Here is a 14,061-nt window from a genome sequence, read left to right on the forward strand (position 1 = left end):
TTTTTTTTTTTTTAGGGAGAAGTAGAGAGAGAGAAACATCAATGTGAGAGAAACATTGATTGGTTGTCTCCAATATGCACCCTGACCAGGGATCAAACCTGCAACCTGGGCATGTGCCCTAATTGGGGATTGAACCTGCAACCTTTCAGTGTCTAGGACGATACTCCAACCGAGCCACACTGGCCAAGGTGGGGGAGATGAATTTTTAACGCACAGCAAACGTTGCTGCCCCTCCCACTATTCTGCACGTGATGCCAGCTTTCTCTCAAACTCTCTCCTACTCTCAGCTTCCACCCCAAACACACCAAGTGCACAGACCTTATTCTGCCCCACTTTCCCTTCCCCCTCACCTGCTCTTTATTATGCAAATCAAATCAGTTAGTCTGTGGGGTTCAGTTTTCACATCCGCTTCACCCAATGCCAGGACTGTACTGTGCTGTTTCTAACACTGGATGAATTTGTCTCCCAAGCTGCAGGTGCCATCCAAGCCTTTCCTCTGACTTTGTAGCCTGTGTGAATTCCGTCACCTGGCAGCCTCCTTCCAGGTAAGAGGATGCCTCTGGGAAAGTCGTTGTGGCTGTTTTCCTGGTCAAGGTCCCTGACCTTCGTGGTGGACCAGGTCTCAGGTCTGGCGCCTTCTATCTATCTTCTGCTAATTTTGTCTCAGACATATCCAGACAGGAACGTGCAAGCCACATCAAAGGAAACCACTGCATGACGGGCATATGACAATGAATGGCATGGAACCCAACCAAATTGATTTTTCTGTTCATTCACCATGTCCATGTCTCTCCCTTGCATCTAGACCAGTGGTTCTTAACCTTGGCTGCACATTAGAATCACCTGGGAATCTTGTTAAAATCCTGATTTCTGGGCCTCATCCTCCGGAAATTCTGTTTCTATGTTATGGGGTGGGGCCACAACATTAGTAACAAAGAAACAGAATTTCCAGAGGATGAGGCCCAGAAATCAGGATTTTAACAAGATTCTCAGGTGATTCTAATGCAGCCAAGGTTGAGAACCACTGATCTAGACCTATGTACTTGCTGTTCCATGCACTTCACACACTCACCCTCCTGTCTATTCTGTTCCACCTGCCTGCTTCTCATTCTTCAGCTCTCAGCTTCGCCGTGCTTCCTCCAGTAGGAAAAGTCTGCTCTCAGCAAGTGGGAAATAGGTGCCTCTGCCTTGGGCTCCATGGGATTCTGCATCCCCCTGTCACCATTTGTAATTGAGTTTCCTCCTGTTCCCCATTACAACCTGTGCTCCATGGGGGCCGGGATCCTGGCTGTCTTTCAGCACTGTTCAAAAAATACCTTAAAGGAATGTCAAAAGGGAGAGTCCTAAAACTCCTGGTTCAGGGCATTGAAAGGGTGACGGGAGAGGGTGGACGTAGCCTTTCACACCCTGCACACGCAGCCTTCCTTCTAACAGGAAGCTCTTTCCTCTGGATGATGAGTGGCTGCAAGGCAGAATTTCCCTCCCAGCTCCCGATTAGTGGCTGTGCCTGTGATCAAGTTTGCATTATTGCGTATCCTCCAAATTGGTGCTCTATCAGAAGCCTCGGCTAAGCATCATGTTTTCCAATTTTAAGTAATAATGCCCTTGGACTCCATAATGAAGCTGCCAACATTTCAAGTACTATCACCTATAAATGCAAAAACAAAGTGAAGAGTTCATGCCACTGAATTATAATCAGATGATTTATGATAGAGTGAATGAATCATCACTAGGAAGTAAAGGATTAAAAATAATAAAAGCAATGTTGATCTGGAAAATGATACCCAGGAATAAACATTTTTTTTATTAGCAAGTGGAATAAATTATCGTATTTCAATATGCTTCTTTCCTGGGTGTAGTGCTAATTGTACTGCTGTTGTTTATTGGAGCATGTGCCTGAGCAAGCCAGGACAAAATCAGAGCACACTTAGCAGGCAATAGAAACCTACGGCTGAATTAGAAATAAATAAGATGGTACGACACTTAATAAAAGCTCCAATGGTAGAAGAAACACACACAAAAAATTTGATGCTTGCTATCCAGTAATGAAAAGTAAATCTAGAAAAAGCAAATGGTTTTCTAACATTTTAGACACAATTAATTATATTTATTACTAGGGGCCCGGTGCACGAAATTCGTGCACTGGGTGTGTGGGGGGGGGGAGAGTGTCCCTCAGCCCAGCCTGCCCCCTCTCACATACTGGGAGCCTTCAGGCGTTGACCCCCATCACCCTCCAATCGCAGGATCGGCCCCTTGCCCAGGCCTGACGCCTCTGCCAGAGGCATCAGGCCTGGGCAGGGGACCCTCATTTCCCCCCATCACTGGTTCTGCCCCCAGCCCAGGCCTGATGCCTCTGGCCCAGGCATCAGTCCTGGGCAGGGGACCCCCAGACCCCTCCGATTGCTGGCTCTGCCCCTTGCCCAGGCCTGACGCCTCTGCCAGAGGTGTCAGGCTTGGACAGGGGACCCCCATCTCCCCCCAATCACTGGCTCTGGCCCCCGCCCAGGCCTGAGGCCTCTGGCCCAGGAATCATGCCTGGGCAGGGGACCCCCATCTCCCTCTGATCGCTTGCTCCACCCCCCCGCCCAAGCCTGACGCCTCTGACCCAGGCTTCAGGCCTGGGCAAGGGCACCATCATATCCCCCCAATCCCCGGCTCAGCCCCCCGCCCAGGCCTGATGCCTCGGCCAGAGGAGTTGACCCTCATCACCCTCCGATCACCAATCACCGAATCGGCCCCTTGACCAGGCCTGAGGCCTCTGGCAGAGGTGTCAGGCCTGGGCAGGGGACCCCCAGCTCCCCGCGGTTGCAGGCTCCGCCCCTGCCCAAGCCTAACGCCTCTGGCTGAGGCATCTGGCCCGGGCAGTGGGGACCCGCAGCTGCAGCGGCCCTGCGATCGTGGGCTCCGCTTTAGGCCCAGGCAAGGGACCCCTAGCTCCCGGGACTGCCAGCTTCGACCGTGTCCAGCTCCCATCGCTGGCTCCACCCCTACTTCCTGCTATCACTGGCCAGGGCGGAAAAGGCACCTGATTCTCCGATCATGGCTGGGGGGCAGGGCAAAGGCGGCCCCAGGGCCGCCTTTGCCCTGCCCCCCAGCTCTTAGCTCCCCCCTGGGTTTCCAATCACTGTCAGTGGCAGGGGGCTTCTTCCTGCTTTCCCTTTCGCCTCCCTGCATTGTGCCTACATATGCAAATTAACCGCCATCTTGTTGGCAGTTAACTGCCAATCTTAGTTGTCAGTTAACTGCCAATCTTAGTTGTCAGTTAACTGCCAATCATAGTTGGCAGTTAATTTGCATATGGCCCTGATTAGCCAATGAAAAGGGTATCGTCGTACGCCAATTACCATTTTTCTCTTTTATTAGTGTTGATAACAGGATCCCCATGGACAAAGGCATACATGCACAAAGCAGGGAATTCTAGAGATTAAATTTTTAGAGATTTAAAACCAACTTACTTATTCTACAATCTAGAGTTTTCTTTCATCTGTTTTTACCAGAGTGGAAAAGCAGACCTTGTCACCTGCAGTATGAGGTGACGTTTTCCTGGGCTATAAAAGAGATGGAAGAATTATGGACATACCCCAAAGTCCATAATGAAATCCTCTGACCTACAGAGAGGGGGACTAACTATATTCTCTTCATTTCAAAATCAGGCCCAGAAAAAGAGCCCATCATCTGCAAAATCTACCCTCTACGTCTCATCTGTCAACTGTGTAGAAACTGTTTCTCAGCTCTGCAGGATAATGACTCGGGGAGTTTTGTGTAAAGAATGGATGTGGCTGAGATATTTGATGCTCACTGAATATCCATGTCTTCCCTCCCACTTCCCAGCCCCCTTACAGGTGGGTAGGGTCATGTGCCTAGAACTGACCACAGAACCAAGGGGAAGTAAAGTGTGGCTTCCAGGCCAACAGGAAACAGCCCCTAGGCCTTTGCTTACAGTCTCGCATCCCATGCGGTGGTGACCTGGACACAGCGGGTAAGATGCTGAGTCATCGTATGGAAGCAGATGAGATCCCTGAGGACCAGAGGGAAGAAGCAAATGTTTTTCTTCAGCCCGTGGGCCCGTTCCGTGTAGACTTCAGGTTTCTAGTTATCTGAGGCATGGCAGAAGTTCCCATCAGCCCCAACAGGTTAACTCCACAAACCACTGATCACTAATCAGCCTGCCTTGTTTCACCAGTCACTTTTTAAAAAATTTGTCTTTATTGTTGAAAGTATTAAGATGTCCCCTTTGTCTGTTTGTGTGTGTTTTCCCATTGACCCCCTTCACCCTGTACCTGCCCTCCCAGACCTTCACCGCGCTATTGTCTGCGGCCGCGGGTTATGCATAGATGCATGTACGTTCCTGGCCACTGCTTTGAGTCCCGCCTTCCTATTTCTTATCTGAACTGAGCGGATGGCCCCACCCAGCCATGGGCTCTGAACTAGGAGTGTTTTCAAAGGGCCACTGCATCTCCAGAGAAATGCTCCCAACTGGCCTACCTGAAGTGTACCCTGAGCTGGCCCAAGGGCTGAAGGAAAGCGTTTGCTTCGTCCCTCTGGTCCTCAGGGTGTTGCTGGACACCACACAGAGCGGGAACCGAGCTCAGGAGGGCAGCAACACAGGCGCTGCCTGATGGCTCTCCTGCCAGTGCCTTCCTCCCTGACCCCACCCCACACAGGGGCCCCAAACAGGAGTAAATACACGGCTGAGCACCCTCAGCAGCTGGGATGGGGAGGTTCCCCAGCATCCAGCCCTGCCTTTGTGCCCACCCCACCACCACCACCACCCCCCTCCCACGCACACCCACACACACACCCCGCCCGCAGCCTGTTTTGAGTAGACCCACTCTCACTCAGGAGATATTTGTCTGTCACCCTGGTCTCCTGAAAAAACTCTGACATCAAGGTCACGCTCCTCCTCCTCTTCCCAGCTCTTTGTCTTGCAAAGTAATGCCATCCCTACAGTCCTGTAAATAAATCTTTTTTTTTTAAAGACTGAGGCCAGGAGCTGGGCTCAATGAGCAGAGCATACCAGCCAGGGCACAAATAAGGTTTCAACCGCGTGTGCTGACAGCCAAAAGTAAAATCCTCCAAGTGGGAAGAAGTGCCCTGGGAGGAACGAGCTACAGGAGAAGACTGGGAAGGAAGAGAAGCCCCAAGGGCAGAGCATGGGCGGTGTCCGAGCCTTTGCTCCCCCAGAGGTGCCTCTGCTTCCTCCTGCCTTGAACAGGCGCCACTGACCCAAGAGCCTCCTTGTGTTAGCTGGGCCCCCAGGTAAACCACAGGTATAAGAACGAATGGAACCCCATTCCAAATGTCGGCAGAGCACTGGAGAGGGAGCCTGTGTGCTGCCTTCACCAAGACAAGACTGTGCCTCCCCTACAGAACCTGCAGAGCCAGATTTCAGCTAAGAACGTGAGCCAGCTGGACCTACGGGGAAGGGAAGGAGAGGGACACAGCCTCCTCCAGTTCCCATCACTAATGCTCGACAAGTCTGAAATCTGGATCGATGTCTCTCTCTGCATCCTCTGACTGGGTCTTTGTCAAAAATGATGACAGCATCAAGGGAAAAGCTCATCTCTACATACATTGGGCTAGGGATGTTCTTTAATCTTCTCAGATGATTGTTAATTTTTGTATGGGCCATATTCAATGGAGTGAAATTAAAGGAATCATCTATATTTTTTGCATGCTTACGAATTCTATTTTTTAATGTTTTTTAAATTGATTTTAGAGAGAGAAGAAGGGAGACGGAGAGAGAGAGAAACAGTGACTGAGAGAGAAACATCGATCAGCTGCTTCTCACACATCCCCTATAGGGGATCCAGCATGTGACCTGACTGGGAATCGAACCAGGGTCCTCTTGGTGCACAGGACGATAACGACTGAGCCCAGCAGCCAAGGCCTTACTATTCTATTTTATTATTTCTATTGGATACTTGATTTTTCTCCTCTTATTCCCTTTTCTGAGATTACACCAGGAGAAACAGGGCTGTAGATAGAGGTTCTCTCCTTCTATCCCTCATTTTCCATCACAAAGGACTGTGGTTAGCATAACATAGCCAAAGATAACATGCGCATGATAAAGGTTTTGCATTTAGCAGCAGGGGATCCTGGGGCCATAATTTGACCCAAGGTCTTCCCACTGTACGTGAAAAATGTTAACATGCCCACATGTATGTGCATGTATAAGGATCTATTTTTTTTTTTTTTAAGAATTGTATATATCTGCCAACGCAGATTTGGTGGATTGTAATAAGTCCACCGAAGATATTTTTTATTTAAGGGCTTGTTGTATGAAAGTTTTATAAAAACACAACTTATCTACTATTCCTTAGAAACAAGATCATTGCTAAAATGAGACACATGTGACTAGAACATGTATGAATTAGTTACCACTGCTATAAATGTTGGGTATTGCAAGTGAATTTCAGAGTAAGGGCGCTGAGTTATGAGAGAGAGCATTCCCCATTCAGCCCCAAAGAGCATCCTCAGAGTGTCTGTTGTTAAATGTTTATATTTCTAGGGCCTAGCAGAGGGCCTGACCCACAGTAAGTGCTCAAAAAGACATTCTTTCCTACGATCTCATTAAGAGCCTCTTATGTTCAGCCTCTCTGCTGGGCACACTTAAAAGGCTACAGCTTCTGAGCCTGAGGAATTCAAGGTCAGCGGTCTAAGAAGAGGAATAGACAAAAGCTTCCCAAAGGAAGTATTTGAGATTGATTTTGAAGGATGTGTAGGAGTCCACACATGCAGATGGAAAGGCAGAGGAAACCACAAAGGCAGAGCTCAGCAACATGAAACGGTGTGATGTATTCAGGGAATATTACCACCTTAATGTGGCCAGGATCCTGGGTGCCAGAGGACAAGTCTGGGGAGGTAGCTGGGTGGGCAGCAAAAGGCCTTGGGTGCCATGAAAAAGAGTCTGAGCTTCATTTTCTGGGCAGGGAGGAGCCTCTAAGGCTCCTAAGTAGGGGCATGAAGTGTTTGCACTGGTTTTTAGAAAGCTTACTCCAGTAACAATACGCAGGCTGATTTTGGAGTGGGAAGAAAATTGAGGCCTGCGGGCAGAGAGATTGTTGCATCAGGGCAAGCAAGGGAAGTTGAGATCCTGAACTGTCCAGTTTGCCCTCAACAGTAGACATAAGAAGGGAAGAATTGGGAAGAAAAGCTAGAAAGTTTGGTGAGAAGAGGCAGGGTGGTGAAGCCATTGAAGATGGCAATAGGCAGATCAATCTGGAACCAACCAGAAGATAGAGTGTCTTATTGGTATTTAAATGCTTCCTTCAGTCGCTGTGGCTTTCTGGGGACAAGGGATCCTTTAAATGGGAACTATTCACAGAATTGGATGGCTCACATTTAATATCTTGGCTCTGCCCCTTGCCAGCTGTGAGTCCTAGGACATGTTTGTTGCTTTCTCTATGGCCCAGATAGAAAAAAGATACAACATAGGAGAGGCAAAGAGAAGTCTTTCTTTACTAAAAAGTGAAGACCAAGTTGGCTGAGCCAAGGAAAGCAATGAAATGGGCAGCTCGGTTGACTCAGGTTAATTCTCCTCCTGTTCTCAGTCCTATCGACCCCCGTATTTTCAGGTGAAATCCATCACCCAGCTTCCACACTTGGGAGCCAGCTCTACTGGGGAAAGTACGGGAGATGTGGAAGGAGAAGAGGAGGTCTCTTCTGAGGTGGTTGAACTGCAGACAGGACAAGCCTCCATCCATTCTCCCAGTTTCCTCCCACTCTCTTCCAACAGGACGCCCTAACAAAGGACGAGGACCACGCAATCAAGCCTTCGGGTCGTTTGAGCAGCGTCCCATTTGAGAACCCCAGGGAGATCCAATTTGGCCAGTGCTGGGCCAGCCCAGACTTATACCATTTCCAGGAGGCACCTTTTGATTGACACTTGACAAGTACATGAGAGAGTTTACTTTTATTTCTTAAAAACTATTTTTGTTCCCAACACTGCAATGTCTACTGCCTGCCAACGTCTTTTAACAATTGTACTTGTAACAAGGAGAGTACGGACAGGACTGAATTCATGTTTACTTTGTAGTGTCAGAGCTTTGGGGAGTTGTCCTCCTGGGCCACGGGCTTAGGCCACATCCCTGAAGTGGGATGGGGTGGCGCCGCCCCAAGGAGTCATTGGCCCAATTGCCAATGGACTTGGGCATAAGTCACTTTAAAGAGAGGACTTCCTTCACCCTCAGGATGGAGGTCAGTGGGACTGAGAGATTCCGAGGCCTGAAGAGATCCTAAGAGTGGATGCAGCCTCTGGCTGTGTCGGGCTGTAGTGTGCATGGCCCATGAGGGCACCACTCTCAGGAATAGCATGTGCCCCCTGAAGTTACGCAATAAGGCGACCCTAGCCAAACAGAGATGAGAGCCTGGTTCAGTAGGAGAACCTGGGACAGGTTTGGGCTTGTGCATACACTGGGAGGACCTGTAGCCATGCCTGGGGTGACACGGTGCAGAAGAGACCATACTTCTCCCTCTGCTGTGCAGACGGAGAGCAGGGCATTGGAGCCAGCAGGAGGAGTGAGCCTGCGATACAGGTCAGCACCCATCAAGCTCTTGTTTGGGACACATGGCAGGTGGCCAGGGGAGTGAGTGTTTACAACGGCGATTCATCCTTCAGCTTCAGGGCACGAATATCACCCGGGAGCAGCCAGGCATTGGGTGTGACTAGTTCTTGGACATCCGGGGTGAAGGAACGAGATGGGCTCATTTGAGCAGTCAGGGACAAGGAGTCCGGAGGTACTTGGAGCATCAGTGTGGGTGATAACATCTGTTCACCTAACTGGGGAATCAGCACCCCAGTTATGTATAATTCTGTTGGATTATTGCCCATGGAGAAGAACAAAGTGTTCAAATGGTTATGGATCTCAGGTTTGCTTCCCTGTAAAACTCTGTTGAGTTTTATGAATATATTGGATTCTAGTATGTTGGACATCGCCATGGGTTGAATTTTGACCCTTAAAAAATATGTCCAAGTCTGCAAATGCGACCTTGATAGAGGGTCTTCACAGGTGTGATTAATTGAAAGATCTCCCGGTGAGATCATAGGAGATTGGGAGCAGGCGCTGAAAAGCCAATGACTGGTGTTGTTATAAGAGGATGGAGAGAGATGCACACGGGCAGACAGACAGAGGGGAAGGCCATGAGAGGGCGAGGCGGAGACTGGAGTCAGGAGCCACCGGAAGCAGAAAGAGGTAAGGAAGTGTTCTTCTTTAGAGCCCTCAGAGGGAGTGTGGCCCTCCTGGCTCCTGGATTTTGGATCTCTGGCCGCCAGAACGGTGAGAGAGGAAATCTCTGTTGCTGTAAGCCACGCGGTTTGTGGTAATTTTCCACGTGGTTTGTGGTAATTTGTTACAGCAGCCACAGGAAACTAACGCAGGCATAAGCAGTGTTTGCTGGGATAAAATGAAGACTGAGTCTTGATTTTACGCCCTTTTCACTAATGTAGTGGTTCTCAACCTTGGCTGCACATTAGAATCACCTGGGAATCTTGTTAAAATCCTGATTTCTGGGCCTCATCCTCCGGAAATTCTGTTTCTTTGTTATGGGGTGAGGCCACAACATTAGTAACAAAGAAACAGAATTTCTGGAGGATGAGGCCCAGAAATCAGGATTTTAACAAGATTCCCAGGTGATTCTAATGTGCAGCCAAGGTTGAGAACCACTGCTCTAATGGGAGATTCTAAGAACCTAGTTGAAAGCTTGTGCCTGGTTCACTCTAAGCCAGCAGTTCCTAACCTTGGCTGTGCATCCGAATCACCTGCTCGTTAAAACAGGTTGCGGGGCCCAACCCCAGGGTTTCTGATCCAGGAAGTCTGGGGTGGGACTCAAGAATTTGAATTTCTGACAAGTTTCCAGGCGACACTGATGCTCCTAGTTCGGGATCACATTTTGAGAACCCTGGGCTAAAGGGGCTCTGTGGCTACCCCGGGGCAAAGCGGTGCCCGTAGATTTAGAAACTAGTGGAAATTCTGGGGAAAGCATCCCACTTGGGGTTGCTGGAAAGAACATGGTTGATGGAAAGAATAAAGTGTATTATTTTATTGGTTGTGGTTTTCAGGGGGTCAAAGTTATAACCCAAACAAACAAATACTATTCACTTATGAGCAGGATTGACGCTACCCCCAGTCAACCCTGCCATTTTTCTTCGCGCGTAGATGAGTCTGTGGATTGAGCTATTGTTGCATGGGGAGCTCTTTGGGGATCTCGGGGACCCATGTGGCAGCCACACACTTCGTCAGAACCGCAGGATCATGTATTGCCCCGGACTGCCCTTGTACACACACCTCTTCCTCCTCAGCCCAGCGCGCACTGCGCCTGCTGCGCTCCACGCGGTCACCCAGGCAGAGAGCTCCCGGAGACACGGCCTGGCACTGCTTCCCTCTTGGCCTTGGCCCTGGGCCACTTGCCGCTTGCTTCCGGCCTGGGTCCTCTCGGAGTCCTCGCGCACTCAGCCCCTGTGTGTAATGCAAGCCGTTAATGCTCCTCAGGGCCTTCCCGACCGTAAGGAGCTGAGCTGGTGGAGAAATATTTCCCCTTTTCAATTCCTGCGTGGGCAGTTGTGACTTCTCATTTATACGGCTGCTCACAATGTCCTACAGGATCCTTTATTGCCCACAGAGGTGTCCCAACTGAAGAATGATTCCCAAAATAGACTTTTGCTCCTTCCTGGGTAGCCCCCCATCTCTCACTCCTGCGCCATGGGACCAGTTCCCAAAAAACCTACCGTACTCGAGCCTTCGTTCCAGACTCTGCTCTGTAGGGAGCCCAGGCTAAGACGCTCACCCGCACCCCCTTCCTCCTTTCCCACCTCTTGGAAATGAGGTTCAAAGATTCAAAGTACACACGTGATAGGAAATGTGGGGTGCCCGCCAAAGGGAATGTGGGGGTTGTTGGTTCCTATGAGGTCGCTGTGACACTGACAAATGAAATTCCCTGTAAGTGATTCATGGACAAGAAAAGCTGCAATGCTCCAGCCTGCCCTGCCCTGGAGAAATACCTTGGGCTTCGCTGCTGTTTTCATCGGAGGGAGGCCCTCTCCTGGCTCAGACCCGTGGACGGCAAACTGCGGCTCACAAACCACATGCGGCTCTTTGGCCCCTTGAGTGTGGCTCTTCCTAAGCCTTAGGAGCACCCTAATTAAGTTAATAACAATGTACCTACCTATATAGTTTAAGTTTAAAAAATTTGACTCTCAAAAGAAATTTCAATCGTTGTACTGTTGGTATTTGGCTCTGTTGACTAATGAGTTTGCCGACCACTGGCTCAGACAGATGCCAGCCAGGCCTGGGGGACCCCTCCGTTTATTTTTACTTAATGATATGCAGGCTCTGACTGTTTTAGCCTCTGAAACTCCTAGATCTGAGCTCAGTGTCCTCCCAAACTGCTCTATGGACCAACTTCTTCAGAGTCAGCTGGGGAGCTTTTTTTAAAAAAAGAAAAAATGCGGTAAAATACACATAACATAAACTTAACCATTTTAACTACTTTTAAGTGTATAACCCAGTGACATTAAATACATTCACATTACTGTACAACCATCACCACTATCTATTTCCAAACCTTTTTCTCTACCCCAAATAGAATCTCTGTACCCAGTAAGCAATAACTCCCATTCCCCCTCCCTCGCCCCTGTGACCTCTAGACCAGCCGTCGCCAACCTTTCGAACCTCATGGACCACCAGTGGTCCGCAGAGCACCGGTTGGTGACCGCTGCTCTAGACTGCTTCCTGCTGCCTAGTCTAGATATCACATCTAAGTGGAATCCTACGATATTTGTCCTTTTGTGCCTGGCTTACTTCACTTGACATAATGTCTGCACGTGGTAGCATGTATCAGAATTACATTCCTTTTCAGGCTGAATAACCTACCGCATTTTGCTTATTCATTCGTCTGTTGGTGGAGATTTGGGTTGTTTCTGCCTTTTGGCTCTTGTGAACAATGCTAGGAACTAAAATGTCTGTTTGAGTCCCTGGTTTCAATTCTTTTGGGTGTTGAGAAAGCACCAGGGTTTCCTCAGCAGCTGCTACATTTTTTCCTCCCCCAAAATAAGAAGGGATCCATCCTTCCACATCCTTGACAACGCTTGCTGTTTTTATTTTTTTTCTTTTTTCTCCATAGTAGCTATCCTGATGACTCCCTAACCCTGACGGGTGAGAAGTGGTATCTTACAGTGGTTTTGATTTGCCTAATGACTCACTAGGGAGCTCTAAGCGCCCTCCTGAGCTCTGCCCAGCGACTTGGGTTGGCTCTGGGACCAGGCCATAGACCAGGGGTGGGCAAACTTTTTGACTCGAGGGCCACAATGGGTTCTTAAACTGGACCAGAGGGCCGGATCAAAAGCATGGATGGAGTGTTTGTGTGAACTAATATAAATTCAAAGTAAACATCATTACATAAAAGGGTACCGTCTTTTTTTTTTAGTTTTATTCATTTCAAACGGGCCGGATCCAGCCTGCGAGCCGTAGTTTGCCCACAGCTGCCATAGACCCACACATCCTCTCACCCAGTGGAGAAATCCGTTTGTATAATTCCCCCAAATGTAATCCATTCTTCTAATAATTTGGAACTTGCTGCTTCCTGGGGAAGCGCTTTCTGCTTTTGCACAGTTTTAGTTATTTACCTCCTAACTGAAATGTGCGCCCTGTATAGCGGCTGACATGGTTACAGCAGGCACGCTGCCTCGGCCTGCGGGGCACTTGACCTCACCTGGTTCCTGCACCCCGTCTCCCCCAGAGCTCCCGCACCTCTTCCTCCTGGAAGCCTTCTCAGACCAGCCCTGGCTCCAGCCCGAATCTGGTGAGCCCTCGTGCTCCCATTGCATCTTAATCTTCCTCTATCACTGTGCTTCCACGAGTGCTGCAATTTCCTGTTTACTGGGCTGTCTCTGCTGCTCCACCAGGAGGTCCTTAAAGCTCACAGCTGCCACTGATGTCACACACACAGCTCACTGCCATCTCCCCTCTGTCCACGGCCCAGGGCATGAGGCAGGCACGTAACGAAGGAGGTTGAAGCATTGGTTGAAAACAGAAGTTTTACACTAAACACAAGAAAACATTTCGGTGTCTTCAGTAGGAAATAAGTTACGCTTGATAACATTAGGAGCTCGTCACTCAGCAAGAAAGAAAGGATTTGCCCTGACCGGTTTGGCTCAGTGGATACAGCGTCGGCCTGTGGACTGAAGGGTCCCAGGTTTGATTCCGGTCAAGGGCATGTACCTTGGTTGCGGGCACATCCCCAATAGGGGGTGTGCAGAAGGCAGCTAAATCGATGTTTCTCTCTCATCGATGTTTCTAACTCTCTATCCCTCTCCCTTCCTCTCTGTAAAAAATCAATAAAATATATATTAAAAAAAAGAAAGAAAGAAAGAAAGAAAAGAAAAGAAAAGAAAGAAAGAAAGAAAGAAAGAAAGAAAGAAAGAAAGAAAGAAAGAAAGGATTTACTAAAACCTAGACCAGGGGTCCTCAAACTACGGCCCGCGGGCCACATGCAAATACAAATATTGTATTTGTTCCCATTTTGTTTTTTTACTTCGAAATAAGATATGTGCAGTGTGCATAGGAATTTGTTCATAGTTTTTTTTAACTATAGTCTAGCCCTCCAACGGTCTGAGGGACAGTGAACTGGCCCCCTGTTTAAAGAGTTTGAGGACCCCTGACCTAGACAGTCTTCAAATCGGGTGATGGGATCCTAAACCACCAAGCAATGTCATTTGTAAGCAAAGGGAGCTGGGCGGTGCCCAGTTCCTGTGTCTCGCCACTCTTTCCTCTCTGAGAGACTTGCTGCAAGCACACATTTGCTCAGCCTGAACTTTCTCTGCGCTTGAGGAAAATAAAGCATAAACGGCCACGGAGTTACATTTTCACTTGTGCATTTTACCTACACGCTGGAAAAAGTAATTTTGTCCCAATTAGAAGCAGCCTTTTCAACTGCTGACACACGTTGATGGAGCATCTGGGTAGAATCTGTCGCATCTGGTGTCGGGCTGTGCGGCGCTCTCTCCTGAGGTCTCCGTAGAGAAGGAGAGACGCAAACTTGCGTTCACCTGGACCGTCCCGAGTT

The sequence above is a fragment of the Myotis daubentonii genome, chromosome 14 (assembly GCF_963259705.1).
Source record: "Myotis daubentonii chromosome 14, mMyoDau2.1, whole genome shotgun sequence".
Classification (NCBI taxonomy): Eukaryota; Metazoa; Chordata; class Mammalia; order Chiroptera; family Vespertilionidae; genus Myotis; species Myotis daubentonii.